Below are 15053 nucleotides of genomic sequence, written 5' to 3'. Positions count from 1 at the left end.
TATTGAATATATAGATACAGATATATCAATATATATATATTGAATAAAACTGAGCATATAATAATTTATGAATAAATATGTATTGAAATATATATTGAATAATAGTGAATATATATATATATATATATATATATATTCACTATTATTCAATATATATTTCAATAGTGAATATATAGAAATATATATATATATATAATATTGAAATGTATATAGTGAAGAAGAAAACTTTAGAGAGCTCCTGGATCCTCACCTGAATGATCTCTCTTTTCTCTCTCTTTCCCCCCCTCTTTTTTCATTCTTTCTTTCTTTTTTCCCAGGTGGCAGTTTATCTTCCATTTTTTGCTGCTTCTTTTCCCCCTAAAGGACTCATATATATTACATATTTCATGGATTTTTTAGCCTTTGCAAGTGGATGGAAAGGGGGAAATACCTTGATGAGGACAAGGAAGGAAATCATAAATATGATCCAATTTGCCGGGTGAATTCGTTTTTCTGTTTCAGATTGCAATCTAGATTATATTCACAACAGGATTAAAACAGGTAAATTATATTATAGATTATACTCCCAACAGGATTAAAACAAGTAAATATAATTCCTTCTCCTCCTCCTTCTCCTCTTCCTCCTTCTTCTGTTTCTCTCCAAAGCTTGCAACAGGTACACTTTGCATATGGTTGGCCCAATACAAGTATCACTGCTTGTGGATGATGGGTATTATTGTCCTTCTATTGCTCCTCCTGTCTAGAGTCTAGGCCCATTCTGTCTATGGGATTTACTTAACTGTTGATGGAACAATGAATAGGTTTACTCTAGTTTGGACCAACCAACAATTACAGCCACAGCATTAGAGCATTATTAGTATTATTATTAGTATCAGTAATATCATTAGTATTACCTCCCCCTTGGGTTCCTATTATTGGTCCCACCCCGGAAAAAAGTGGGACATAATAATAATATAATATAATATAGATGCAGCTATAAATAAATATAAATAACATATGTATAATATATCTATCTAGTAATATTAGTATTAGTAGTAGTATCATTAGTATTACCTCTTCCTTGGGTTCCTGTTATGGGTCCCATCCTGGAAGAAAAGTGGGACATAATAATAATATAATATAATATAATATAGATACAAATATAAATAGATATAAATAATATATGTATAATATATCTATACCTATCTAGATATATTATACATATATTATTTATATCTGTATCTTTATTATTATTATTATTATTATTATTATTATTATTTCCCACTTTTCTTCTAGGACCCATAATAGTAACCCAAGGGGGAGGTAATACTAATGGTACTACTGATACTACTAATAATATTAATATTACTAGATAGATATATTATACATATATTATTTATATCTATTTATATCTGCATCTATATTATATTATATTATATTATTATTATGCCCCACTTTTCTTCCAGGATGGGACCCATAATAGTATCTAGATAGATAGACAGATAGATTACTTATGTATAGATATAAATAATCTGGCAATATTAGGGTGCATCTAAAATTTGGAAATCTTAAAGTGCAACTAGAATTTGGCAATCTTAGGGTACATCAACAATTTGGGAATCTTAGTGTGCATCTTCCAGTACATCCACAATTTGGAAATCTACACGTGGGAAATCTTAGGGTGCATCTACAATTGGCCATCTTAGGGTGCATCTTCGGGTACATTTACAATTTGGAAATCTTAGGGTGTCCTTAGGGTGCAACTACAATTTGGTAGTCTTACGGTGCATCTTAGGCTCCATCTACAGTTTGGAAATCTTAGGGTGCATCTCAGGGTGCATTTGGAAATCTTTAGGTGCATCTACAATTTGGAAATCAAAAGTGTATTGCAATTGGTGTGTGACTTTTTTAACGTGTGCATCTACACTGTAGAAATAACGCCGTTTGTGGTGCCCTAGCACTCTTTAGCAGGGAAGACCGAAGGCCTTGCCAAAAACTACAAATCTCAGGATCCCAGAGGATGGAGCTGCAACACTTTAAAGTGGCATCGAACTGCACTACTTCTATAGTGTAGATGCACCTTTCATTTTCATTATTCTTTTTGAGTTGCAGTGCACTTTTGATTTCCAAACTGTGTATTAAAATATACATTTATTTCTCAGTGTTATTCCTTCCCGTCTCTCCTTGCAACTTTGGACAGTGGCAGTTGGGCGCCCAGTGGAAGAATAATTAATTTCCCTTCTCTTTTGGTCCCATTCTTGGACTTGAATGGCCGATTAATTAATGGCTGAGTCTTCCAAGCCTGGCACAGTTGTCCGATTGTTTAGGGCCCTGGGAAAAAAAGAACAGTAACTCCTAGACTGTCCGCCTCTCTTTTGTTTCTCCCCCAACAAGGAACCCCATCTCAGTTGGACAATTGGGTTGTGGAGTCTCCAGACACCATTGTGATGGAAATCTTGGCAAACCTCACGCTGTTGAACTTGAAGGAGACCCTCCTCGCCCTCCCTGTTTGTGTCGCTGCTGGTGGGGAAACCCAAATATTTCCAGAGGCAGGAGAATAATTCATCCCCAAAACACACACACACACACAGACACAAAAGTTTCTAGGCCGCAAAAGAAGGCCTTGGTGAAGGATGGAAAGTTTGGGATCCGCACAAAAGCGGTGCACTAATCAGCACAACTTCCAAAACCAACCCTGATTTGCTCTCTCTTGCTCTCTTCAAGAGGAGACATTGGGAATGCATTCGCATTGCAGGAATAATCCAGTTTGACACCACTTTAATCTGCACAAAAGTTGCGCACTAAACCGCACTTTCAAAACCAACCCTGATTTGCTCTCTCTCTCTCTCTCTCTCTCTCTCTCTCTCTCTCTCCCCAAAAGATGAAATTGGGAGTGCATCCGCACTGCAGGGATAATCCAGTTTGACACCACTTTACCGGTAAGGCTCAATGCTTTGGAATCCGGGGAGTTGTAGTTTGTTGTGGCACCTGAGTAATTCCCAGGCAACCTACTTCTAAGTAGAGGTGCCTAACATTGGGGTGTGACCATATGGGAAACCTAGGCTAGCCACTGTTAAGAAAAAGTACAGCCAGGCTGCATCTGCACTGCAGAAATAATCCAGTTTGGCACCACTTTCACTACTATGGCTCAATGCAGTCAGATTTTGGGATCTGTAGTTTCATGAGACATTCAGCCTTCACTGTCAGAGAGCTCTGGGGCCACAACAAACTACAGTTCCCAGGATTCCATAGCATTCAGCCATGGCATTTAAAGTGTTGTCAATCTGGATTATTTCTGCGGTGCGGATGCAATGCGAGTGAGCTTTTTCCAAAAATGGCTTTTGCATTCTGTTACTTTGCAGTGCCATTCTCCCCAGGTCTATTCAAGAGCAAGTCCCCTTGAACTCATTGACATTTACACTTATCTGGTTATTGTTAATAATTGTTAACTATTTAATTATTAGGGTTGTTTTAATAATTGATAATTTAATTGTATTTTATTATTACTGATGGGAAGGCTAGGGAGGGATAGCGTTATAATGTTATGATATTGTATTGATATTGTATTTTATTGGTTTATTTTAATGTAAGCTGCTTCAATCGTTCGGAGGACCGGGATGTAAATAGTATTATTATTATTATTATTATTATTATTATTACATTGCAATTTGTGATCAATTGCAAGACAGCTCATGTATGTCTCTCTTGGGATGTTTTCATACCAAACTACATACTTGAAAACTTTGGAAAACATCACCACTTGGAGCAAGTCTATCTTGATCCAAAGTTTCACTGAGAAATTCCAAAGTTTAGGTTATTTCTTCCCCCTAAAATTAGGGCATTTTCCCTTGTTTTTTGCATTCTAAAACAAAGTAGTCCTTCAAAATAATTAAATGCTAAATTCTGCTTTTTTGGAGCACTAAAAAGAGTCATAGGAGGAATACTTTATCCTATGAACCGGTTACGTTCTGAACTATTGCTTATGATTCTTAGGATTCCTTATGAAATGAAATAAAGAAATAAATACAATGTTCTTCTCACTGCCCTCTGCTTGACCTCAAATTAATATCTTTAAATTACTCCTAAAACAAAGTGGACAAAGTTTTTTTTGTAGTTAGAATGATATTTTTTCTTGTTCTTTGGTTCTGTATGTAAAATCGTCCTCACCTCCAATATTAAACGGAAACGTTTCTTAGCAGAATCCTATTATCATTATTATTAATATTAATTAATATTAGTATTATTTCTCATATGTGTAGCTTTGTGTGTCCACATGTGTGTGCAAGATGCATATATCCTATTATGTTATACACACCTGTCTCTCTTCTTTTAAAACTTACTAACTACGTATCTATCTATATCATTAAAACAGGGTAACATTGCCAGTGGAATTAGGGTTAAATACTAAATGAATCCATTAATGAAATGAATTCCGCATTTCCATCATCTTAATTTTTTCAGCCCACTATAAATAAGTTTATTTTCTTGATGTTTTTTCTCATCTCTGTCCCAATTGCCTTTGCATTGTGTGGTTTTTATTTTAGATTTTGCAGGAATTAATTCTATCTCCATCATGCCAATTTTATGCAAATAATTTATTTGTCACATTTTAATTAATCTTGGCTCTTTTTGCTTCTTCTGGCAGGCAAGCAGAGATGGGTCCAAAAATGCCAAAGATTGCAAGAAATTTCCCAGAACAGGTAAGAGTTACATACTAAACAAAAATATATCTCTCCTTTTAAAAACCGAAATGTCGCCTTTTGTAGCTCTTATTCTATAGTAGCCTGGCATGGGCTGCATCTGCACTGCAGAAATAATCCAGATTGATGCCACTTTAACTGCCATAGATTCATATGAGGGATTTGGAGTGTGTTGTGGCACCAGTGTTGCTGAAATAAACCAGTTTGACACCACTTTTTTTTTTTATATTGAATTTTATATATACAAAATATACTAAAAGAAAAATACAACAAAATTACAGAATATCATCTGAAATAAAGGTTCCTATATCGTATCTTCTTATTTGCTCTATGATTACCTCGTGTAGAAATTTTTTGTTTGTTCTTACTTTATTTGATACTTCCTAGCAGAACTACCAAAACCTCAATTATTCTTAATACTTAGCCTACTAACTCTTTCTTATGATTCTTCCTATTCTTCATCAAATCAATTCCACCCGGATATCGGTGTAATGGGTATCTACATTTCTTCATCTATACTCCTATCGACCTCTACTGGTCTTACCTCATGTTATTACCACTATTTGTTATTATATCTCAAAACAAAGCTTCATTGTGTTCTGATTTTGTTTCTGTATATATTCCTTCCAAGGATTCCATATTTCATAGAAGCTATTCAGGGTATTATTGCCTACTATTGTCGTCAACTTTTCCATTTCACAGAATTCCATAACTTTAAATCTCCATTCATCCAACTTCGGCATCTTTTCTCCCTTCCAATATTTTGCAAAAATTATTCTTGCTGCTGTTACTAAAAAAAAGATTAGTTTATCTTGATTTTTATTCAAATTTAGGTTGTCCGTCATGTTTAAAAGATACAATCTGGGTCTGGCTTTCTCTCTAATATCAGTTATCTTCCTTATTTCTTTATGTATTTCTTTCCAATATGTCTCCGATTTTTTACAGTGCCACCAACAATGTAGGTACGTCCCCACTTTTCTTTTACATTTCCAACATTTATTACCTCTATTCTTAAACATTTTCGCCATCTTATAAGGGGTTAAATACCATCTATACATCACTTTATATATATTTTCCTTTATCATAACGCTTGGTGTATACTTGATTCTCTTTTGCCATAATTTCTCCCACTGGTCTAATTGTATTTGTTCTTCCAAATCCTTTGCCCATTTAATCATATATTCCTTGACTATTTCTTGTTCTAATTCGGACTTCCTAATTAGACTGTATAATTTTGAAATTTGTTTTCTCGGATCCTTCAGTATCTTTTCTAATTCTCCATCTACCGGTCCTATCCCTTTTTCTTTATTATCTGTCCGGAATCTTTCCCTTATCTGTCTATATGCGAACCAATTGCAAGAAAAGCCTTCCTTGTTCAATTCATTCTGTGTTTACAAGGTTCTTTTCCCTTCTTGTAGTCTAGTTAAATCTTTGTATGTTACCCAATGGTTCTTTTTCAGAACCTCCCTTTTATATAAAGCTTCGTTTGGAGAGGCATATAGCGGTATTTGCGTGCACCATTTTTGTCCATATTTATTCCAAATCCTTAGTAAATTTTTCCTTATCAAATGGTTGTTAAAATTACCGTCCACTTTTATTTTCCCATAGAACATGTATCCATGTATCCCGTATTTCAGATCGCATTTTTCTAAATTTATTGTTCTTTTCTTTTGCAGTTTAATCCAATCGATTACCCAATCTAATACGCATGCATGGTAATACCATTTTAAATTTGGTACTGCTAAGCCTCCTCTTTCAATGGAATCTTGTAAAATTTTCAATTTAATTCTTGCTTTTTTGTTATTCCAAATAAATTTAGAAATTTCCTTTTCCCATCTTTTAAACGGTAAATCGTTATTAATTATTGGGAGATTCTGAAAAAGAAAGAGAAATTTTGGTAGTATTGTCATCTTAATGATTGCCATTTTCCCCATCCAAGATATATTTAATTTAGACCATTTTTCTAGGTCTCTTTTAATATCTTTCCAACTTTTCTCGAAATTATTATAGAATAGTTCTATATTTTTTGTTGTTAATATCACCCCTAAATATTTGATTTTTTTAGCCAATTGAAAACCAGACTTTTCTTGCAATTTCTTACTTTCCTCCTTGTCCATATTCATTGTTAAAATATTTGTTTTTTCGGCATTAATTTTGTATCCCGCCACTTTCCCAAATTTTTTAAATAATTTTAGCAGTTTATCTATGCTCTCTAGGGGATTTGTAATTGTTAAGACCAAGTCATCAGCGTAAGCTCTTAATTTGTATTCTTCTCCTCCCTGCTTATATCCTTCTATTATTTGTTCCTGCCTTATTTGATTAAGTAAAATTTCCAGTGTCATTATAAATAATAGGGGTGACAGGGGACAGCCCTGCCTTACCCCTCTATAAATTTTACATGGTGTGGTCTTCTCTCCATTTACTACAAAATATGTTTCTTGCTTATCGTAGATTGTTTCTATTGCCTTTTGTATTTTCTTTCCGATCTCCATCTTTCTTAAAACCCCAAACATGAATTCCCAATTAATGTTGTCAAAGGCTTTCTCCGCATCAATAAAGTATAGCGCCAATTTTTTATCAATTTTTTTCCCATGAATTTCTATCAAATTTAACAACACTCTAATGTTATCTTTTATCATTCTTCCCGGGAGAAAGCCGCTTTGATCTATATGTATCCAATTACTTAGTACTTTTTTGAATCTTTCTGCCAAAATAGCCGCAAATAATTTATAGTCCGAATTTAGCAAAGCAATAGGTCTATAATTTTTTGGGTATGCCGAATCTTTACCTTCTTTTGGTATTAAAATTGTAGCAGATTGGGACCATGTCTGGGGTATATTTCCTTCCATCACTTCATTCATCAGCTGCACCAAGGGTTCTTTTAGACTCTCTTCACATACTTTATAGTACTCATTTGTAAATCCGTCCGGTCCCGGAGTTTTACTCGGTTTGGATTTTTGTATAGCTCTCGTTAACTCTGATACCGTTATTGTTTCATTTAATAAATTTCTATGTTCTTCTGTTATTTTTTGGAGATCTATTGATTTCAAGTAATTACTTATTTTTACTTCTTCAATTAGTGGCTTCTTAAATAATTCTTTATAAAAATTGACAAAACATTTTTTAATTTGATTTTGGTTTGACAGGATTCTTCCTTTATCCTTCAACAGTGTTATACTTCGTTTTGCTTTTTCTTTTTTAATTTGATATGCCAGGAATTTGCCTGATTTGTTTGCTGACTCAAAAAACTTTTGTTTAGTAAATCTTAATTTCCTTTCCATCTGTTCCACTAAACAAATTGAAATTTGGTTTTGTATAAATTTTACTTCTTGTAGAATTTCCTGATTATCTGGTTTTTGTTTTAACTTATATTCTTTTTGTTTCAGCTCCTCATTTAATTTGTTAATTCTTTCATTCCTGCTTTTTCTAATTTCTGATTCTTTCTTAATCAACCATCCCCTAATAACCGCTTTTTGTGCGTCCCACACTGTTTGTAAATTTGTACCTTTATCCAAATTTTCTTTAAAAAATGTTTGGATATTCCATTTTAGTTGCTTTACCAATTCTTCATCTTTCAGTAGTGTATTATTTACTCTCCAATTATACTCTCTATTCCCTAATCTCAAATCCATTTGGACAGGGTTATGATCTGACAAAATTCTTGGTAGAATCGAAACCTTCTGAACCCTTGAGAGTAGATGAGTAGAAATTAATATCATATCAATGCGTGTCCAGGTTTTATGGGGGTTAGAAAAAAAAGTAAAGTCTTTATTTAATCCATTTTTACTTCTCCATGTGTCTTCTATAACCAATACTTCCATCATATTAAAAAATTCTTTTGGGAGTTTCCCTTGTTGTTTTTTAACCATTTTTTCTGAAAATCTATCTAATTTGGGGTCTATGACCCCATTCCAATCTCCTAACATAATTATGGAGTCAAATTCTGCTTCTAATATCTTTTCCTTTAATTTTTTATAAAATTTGCTTTTATTCTCTAATGGGCCATAGACTCCTACTGTCAAAATTTTTTGGTTTCTACACTTTACTTCTACCATTATAAAATGTCCTTCTGGATCATTGTAGATCTCCTTAGTTTCCACATTAGATTTCACATATATCACCACTCCTTTTTTTTTTCTTTTTAGAGGCTGATACAAATTCCTGACCTAATTTTAGACACCTTAAATATTTCTTATCTTTCTGTTTAATTCTGGTTTCTTGTAAACATATCACATCTAGTTTAAGTTTTTGGAGGTAATAATATATTTTTTTCCTCTTCTGTGGTGTGTTTAGACCCTGTACATTCCAAGACAACCACTTTAAGTATTCTGCCATTATCAGATTGTATCTTTCAAACAAATAAAATGGACAATTTTTTATTTTGTTTTTAAATCTTTTCAATTGTTTATTAAGTCAGCATTTAAAACTCAGGGAATAAGGGGGGGGGTGACTGAAATGATAAAAAGGGTTTTATTTCGGTTACTAATACTATGTCAAGTCTGTGCATCCAAAGATTCGTCTTCCTTCTCCTGTTCTTCTCTTCTAATTCTCTCTTCTTCTAACAATAATTCTTGGGGATCCAAATCTATATCAGAGGAATTTACGGGCAAACAGTTTAGGTCTTCCTCTTCTCCAGGATTTTCTTCTTCCTCGTTGTCAGCCAGAGTCACAATAAGTTTTCCGAGTTCTTCTCCTTCTTGATCTTTCTTTCCTCCTTTATTCTTTACTGATTGTCGTACTACTCCTTTATTCTGTCCTTTATTTATCTCTGTCGTTTTCCTCAAGAAGGCTTTTGCTTGCTCCGGTGTAGAAATTTTAGTTCTTTTATTATTCCACCAGAAGTTTGACACCACTTTTGACTCCCATCGTTCAATGCTATGGAGTTCAGTGTAGTGTAGTTCGTTGTGGCATCAGAGCTTTGTACCAGAACGAACTACAAATCCTAGAAGCATTGAGGCATGGCAGTTAAACTGATGTCAAAGTGGATTATTTCTGCAGTGCCAGGAGGACATGAGGCTGAGCCAGTCATGGTTTGAGTCTTGGGCAAGGGATGTGGGTTCAAATCCCCATTCTGCCATGGAAACCCAGGAAGCCATACTTTTTCCATCTCAGGGGAAGGCAAAGTCTTTCAGGAAATCTGAATCATTGTTGAGCCAGCATGGCACATTGGCGCGGATATTGGACTAGGACTCTGGAAAGCCAAGGTTTTAATCCCTGCTTGGGCATGGAAACCCATTCTTTGAATGTGGCCAAGTGGCACTCTCTCGGCTACAGAGGATGGCCATGGCAAACCTCCTTTGGACAAACCTTGAGAAGAAAACCCTGTTATGGGATTGTCGGATCACCATAACTTAGAAACAACTTGAAGGCACACGACAGCAACAAACTTGAAAGTATAGTTTCTGGTGGGTTTTTTGGGCGATGTGGCCATGTTCTAGAAGAGTTTATGCCTGACGTTTCACCAGCATCTGTGGCTGGCATCTTCGGAGAATGTTGTTGGCAGCATGATGTATCGTAGTGGTTTGAGCATTGGGCTGTGACTGGAGAGCTGGGTTCGAACCCTGGCTTGGCCATGGAAACCCACTGGGTGATCTTGGGTAAGTCATGCTCTCTCAGCCTCAGTGGAAAACAGTGGCAGGCCTCCTCTGAACAAACCTTGCCAAGAAAACCCATGAGAGGGTCGCCTTAGGGTTGCTCTAAGTCGGAAATGACTTGAAGGTACACAACAACAACAAGGGGAACATATATTTTCAATCGTGTGTTAGATCTTTCCAAATGGTGGTTTATATATTTCCCAACATCTATATATTTCTGATCTCAGCAACCCTGCAATCCTATACCCATCTCTTCGATGGTCATCCCCATTGCATTCAGCAGGTCTTCCTACTATGGACATCACACTGCAATTTTGTGCAAAATTTTGTTTCATTTGGCTCAGCGACTTCGGACTGAGTTCAGAGAGAGATGCATCCATACAGTTACAGTTGGCCTTCCCTAGACATGGGTTCTTTCCACATATTCAACCATCCACGGCTTAAAAGTATTCAAAAAATATACATTCCAAAAAGCCAACCTTGATTTTGCTATTTTGCATAAGAGACACCATTTTATTATGCCATTATATTTAATGCGACTTGAGCATCCACAGATTTTGGTACCCACGGGAGTCCTGGAACCAAACCCCAGCAGATACTAAGGGCCCACTGAAATAATAATAATAATAATAATAATAATAATAATAATGCCCCATTGTATATATTTACTGGGACTTGAGCATCCATGGATTTTAGTATCCATCTGGAACCAAACCCCAGCGGATACCAAGGGCCCAATATACAACATGGTTCTCCAACTTGGTTATGGTTTCATCTTAAGGAACTTTGAGATTTATAGTTTGGGAGAATACTTAGAATTCTCTGAAGGGGGAAAAGCATTCTAGCAAAGAAGTCTAAGTCCCTCTCCAAACTTTGAATCACAGGAGGAGTCAAGATAGTTAAAGTGGGAATCCAACTGCTCTAACTAAATAGTGTCCAGATGGAGGGAAGTTTAGTGCAACTCTGTTCTGCTTTGCTCGGACCGGACTAGGTTTGGACTAGGACTCTGGAGACCTGGGTTCGATTCCCAGCTCAGCTGTGAAACCCACTGGGTGTCCTTGGGCAAGTCACACTCTCTCAGCCTCTGGAGAAGGCAATGGCAAACCTCCTCTGAACAAATCTTGCAAACACAACCCATTATAGGTTTGGAGTCGCCCAAGTTGGAACTGACTTGAAGGCATGCAACAATGTGTGACAAGGGCCCCAAACAGACTGCAGAAATAATCCTGTTTGAGAGTGCTTTAACTGCCCTGACTCAGTGCTAGGGAATTCTGGGGACTGTAGTTTTGTGAGACATTTAGCCTTCTCTGCCAGAGAGCTCTGGTGACAAACTACAAATCCCAGGATTTTTCTAGCACTGAGCCAGGGTGGTTAAAGCACTATCAAACTGGATTATTGCTGCAGTGTGTTTGGGACCTAAGTTTATCTAAAGTCTGGAAGTCAAGGCTTATGAGAAACAACGGGGATGTTTAGCTTGGAGAAGAAAGGACTGAGAGGTGACATCATATTGCCATATTTAAACATCTGAAAGGATGTTGGGTAGAAGATGGAGGGAGCTTTTTTCCTGCTGCTCCAGAGATTAGGGAGTTTATCACATTGGGGGTAATTTCAGCATTAAAGAGAGATTAAAGAGCATTTAAAGCATCCCACAAATAAAGTGAAAATGGTGAGTCATTGCGCAAATGATTATCACACGCAGTTGTGCAAATAAAGTGATATTGGGCTTGTCGCTGAAATCCTGAAAGTAAAAAGATGCGTGTTAATGCTCCTTTGTGACCACTTTAATGGCAGGTTTTGTGTGACGCTGTGTGAAATCATTTCGCATATATATGCAATTTTTCCGGGATATTCACAGGATAAACACCCGATCTCCTTCATGTGATAAACTCCCAGACAGAAACCAATAGATTCAAATTACAAGGAAAGAGATACCACCTCAACATTAGGAAAACCTTCTTGACTGTAAGTGCCTTTAGCAGTGGAACAGACTGCCCCAGAGGATGGTCGTCTCTCCATCTTTGGAAGCCTAGAGACCATAGTCTGTGAACATAAAGGCAGTAAATGTGCATGCAAACACATGCATGCATGCTTGCACAGAGACACCGGGTCCAGAGCATGGTCCCAAAGAAAGGCACCTGGCTGTCCACTGATCCAAAGAAAGCTCTGAATGTTCACAGTTTATGGACTGTAGTTAAGAGCAGCACAGGTTTGCAGGTTAGATAGGGAACTGGGAATTTAAACTTTGAAAACCATGCATTTAACTGAGCTGAGCTTTGAAGGCGGGACATTTTGGATCACGTACCTACGCTATGCTTTGTAGACAGGGGAGGCAGTGCATGGACTTAAGCGGTGTTTTTCCAGGCAGCCAAAGCATTGCACAGACTTCAGTTGTGTTTTGTGTGCAGGGAAGACATTGTATATCCCTACATTGGGCTTTGGAAGCAAAGGAAAGCATTGCATGGACTTAAACTGTATTTTGTAGCCTTAGAAGGCATTGCACGCACCTACGCTGTGCTTTGCAGGCAAAGGGGGGGACGCATTGCATGGACTTAAAATGTATTTTGTAGCCTTGGCTCTTTTTGTTTTGAAATGTCTCTGTTTCCATTTTTCCATCCTATCTCCCTTTCTTTCTTTCTTTCTTTCTTTCTTTCTTTCACAATTATTTCCATCACTCTCCTTTTTTCTGAAATTTCCTTCCTTTCTCAACTTTCTCTTTCCCACCTTCCTTGTACAAATTTTCTTTTCTTTCCTTGGTCGTGATTTATTTTTGTTTTTATTCCTCTTTTTTTCTAGTCTCTCTTTCTTTCTTCTTTCACAGTTCTCTCCATCTCTCTACTTCTTTCCTTTGAAATGCCTGCCTGCTTTCCATTTCAGGATCTCTTTCTATTTTTCTATCCTATCTCCTTCTCTATCTTTTTTCCACAATTTTCACTATCACTCTCCTTTCTTTTGAAATTCCTTCCTTCCTTAATAATTCATCATCTCTTCCTCCCTTTCTTTTACAATTTTTCTTTTCTTTTTTACTTTCAGTTTTCTAATTTTTCTTGTTTGTATATTCTAGTCTCTTTCTCTTTCTTTCTTTCTTTCTTTCTTTCTCCCTTTCACAATTCTCTCCATCTCACTCCTTCTTTCTCTTGAAATACCTTCCTTCCTCCCTTTCTTCCCTTTCATAATCTGTTTTATTTTTTTGTCTCGGTGTCCTAGTCTTTCTCTTTCTTTCCTTCTTCCCTTCAAAATTGTCTCTATCAATTTCCTTCTTTCTTTTGAAATTCTTTCCTTCCTTAATTGATAATCCCTTTCCCTCTTTCTTTTACAGTTTTTCTTTTCTTCTTTTTTTCATGTTTTTATTTTTCAGTCTCTCTTCTAGTCTCTTCCTTTCTTTTCTTTCAATTTCTTTCCCATTCCTTTCCTTTTCTTCCCTTCCCTCTCTTTTCTTTCTTTCCTTCCCTCCTTTCTTCTTGCCATAATTTCTTTCTCTCACACGTTTTCTTCTTCTTTTTTTTATAACTCCTTCCTTCCTTCTCTTGCACTTTCTTTCACAAATTTTCCCCTTCCTTTCTGGGAGTCTTTCCTTTTTCCAATCTGCCTTTCTCTTTTCTTCTACCTCTTTCTCATTCTCTCTTTTCCCTCCCTTCTTTTTCCATGTTCCTCCATTCATATTACCCCCTTCCACTGAAATGACATGTAAACCAGAATATCCCTCCTGTTTTTGAGATGCTGAAGACAGACCAGACGCTCAAGAGAGAGAGAGACCGTCTGTCAAACAACAAACTTTGCATACATTTTTCCCTCCCCGCGCGCATGATGTGCGGAGAAGCCCAGACAAAGTCTGCTCATGATTTATTCTTTATTGCATTTATAGCACTGCGTTTGTCTGAGGGATTTGAGGCTGTTAACACTGCAATTCCCGGGGGATCTCCGAGACCGAGACCAGTCTCCCAACCTGCTCAGCTCCAGACCGGCATTTGAATTAGGGGCCTTCATCATTATCTTATTAGTAGATGATGTTCAAGGTAGCCACCTCTAGTTGCAAACGCTACAAGGGAGTTTATCACACGGGAGGAATTTCTCTTAATTTCGAATGAAAAGAAAGTGGGGCCAGAACGCATTCACATGAATTCACTAGTTCAGCGAATTTACGTGAATTCGAATTGCGTTCAAACTGACTTCCCATTGCCTCAAAATAGCTTGCCATTGCCCAAAATTGCGTGTGATCACCTCTCATACAATAATGTGAAACCCCATGATTGCGTTCGGACTGACTTCCCATTGCCAGAAATTGCGTGTCGTAGTCTATCACGCAATAACATGAAACCCCATGATTGTGTTCGGACTCCCATTGCCCGAAATTGCGTGTCATAGTATATCATGCAACAACATGAAACCCCATGATTGTGTTCAGATTGCCATTGGATTATACTTCCAATTTCCCTTGTCTGACGTCCAAGGAAAGGAGTTCCCTGCCCCAAACACCTGACAATCTATATAGAGCAGTGGGAAACTGTTGCGAAGAACAGCAAAGTGCAACCTAGAATAAGGCCTGGATGCAAGCAAAGGGACTGACGCAGCCTTTACCGCACAACCCTGCAACCTGATCTATTGACCAAACAGAATTAATCCAACAACTACTTTTTCCCAGTCAGCTGTGAGTCTGGGTCCATATGAACATGAGCCAGCAGTGTGACACTGCAGCAAAGAAGGCAAATAAAATGTTTGTTGTCGTCTTGTGACTTCAATTCCTTTCTGATTGATGGTGACTCTAAGACAGGATTTTCTTGGC

General features: G+C 36.8%; 1 long non-coding RNA gene across 1 annotated transcript in view; it reads left to right on the top strand.

Annotated features, from left to right (window-relative positions):
• The first annotated feature begins 324 nt into the window (after positions 1 to 324).
• LOC149308502 (uncharacterized) overlaps positions 325 to 15053 on the top strand; it is a 63843-nt gene continuing 49114 nt past the window's right edge. Inside the window, exons 1-2 of the long non-coding RNA XR_016282159.1 lie at positions 325 to 540; positions 4625 to 4679. This is a non-coding gene — a long non-coding RNA (uncharacterized LOC149308502). The remainder of the gene's footprint in view (positions 541 to 4624; positions 4680 to 15053) is intronic.

Source organism: Sceloporus occidentalis, unplaced genomic scaffold (genome assembly GCF_023333645.1).
Source record: "Sceloporus occidentalis isolate IW3139 unplaced genomic scaffold, rSceOcc1.0.p SCAF_8, whole genome shotgun sequence".
NCBI lineage: Eukaryota > Metazoa > Chordata > Lepidosauria > Squamata > Phrynosomatidae > Sceloporus > Sceloporus occidentalis.
Note: the sequence above shows the minus strand (reverse complement) of the source record. Positions and strands in the feature narration are given on the sequence as shown.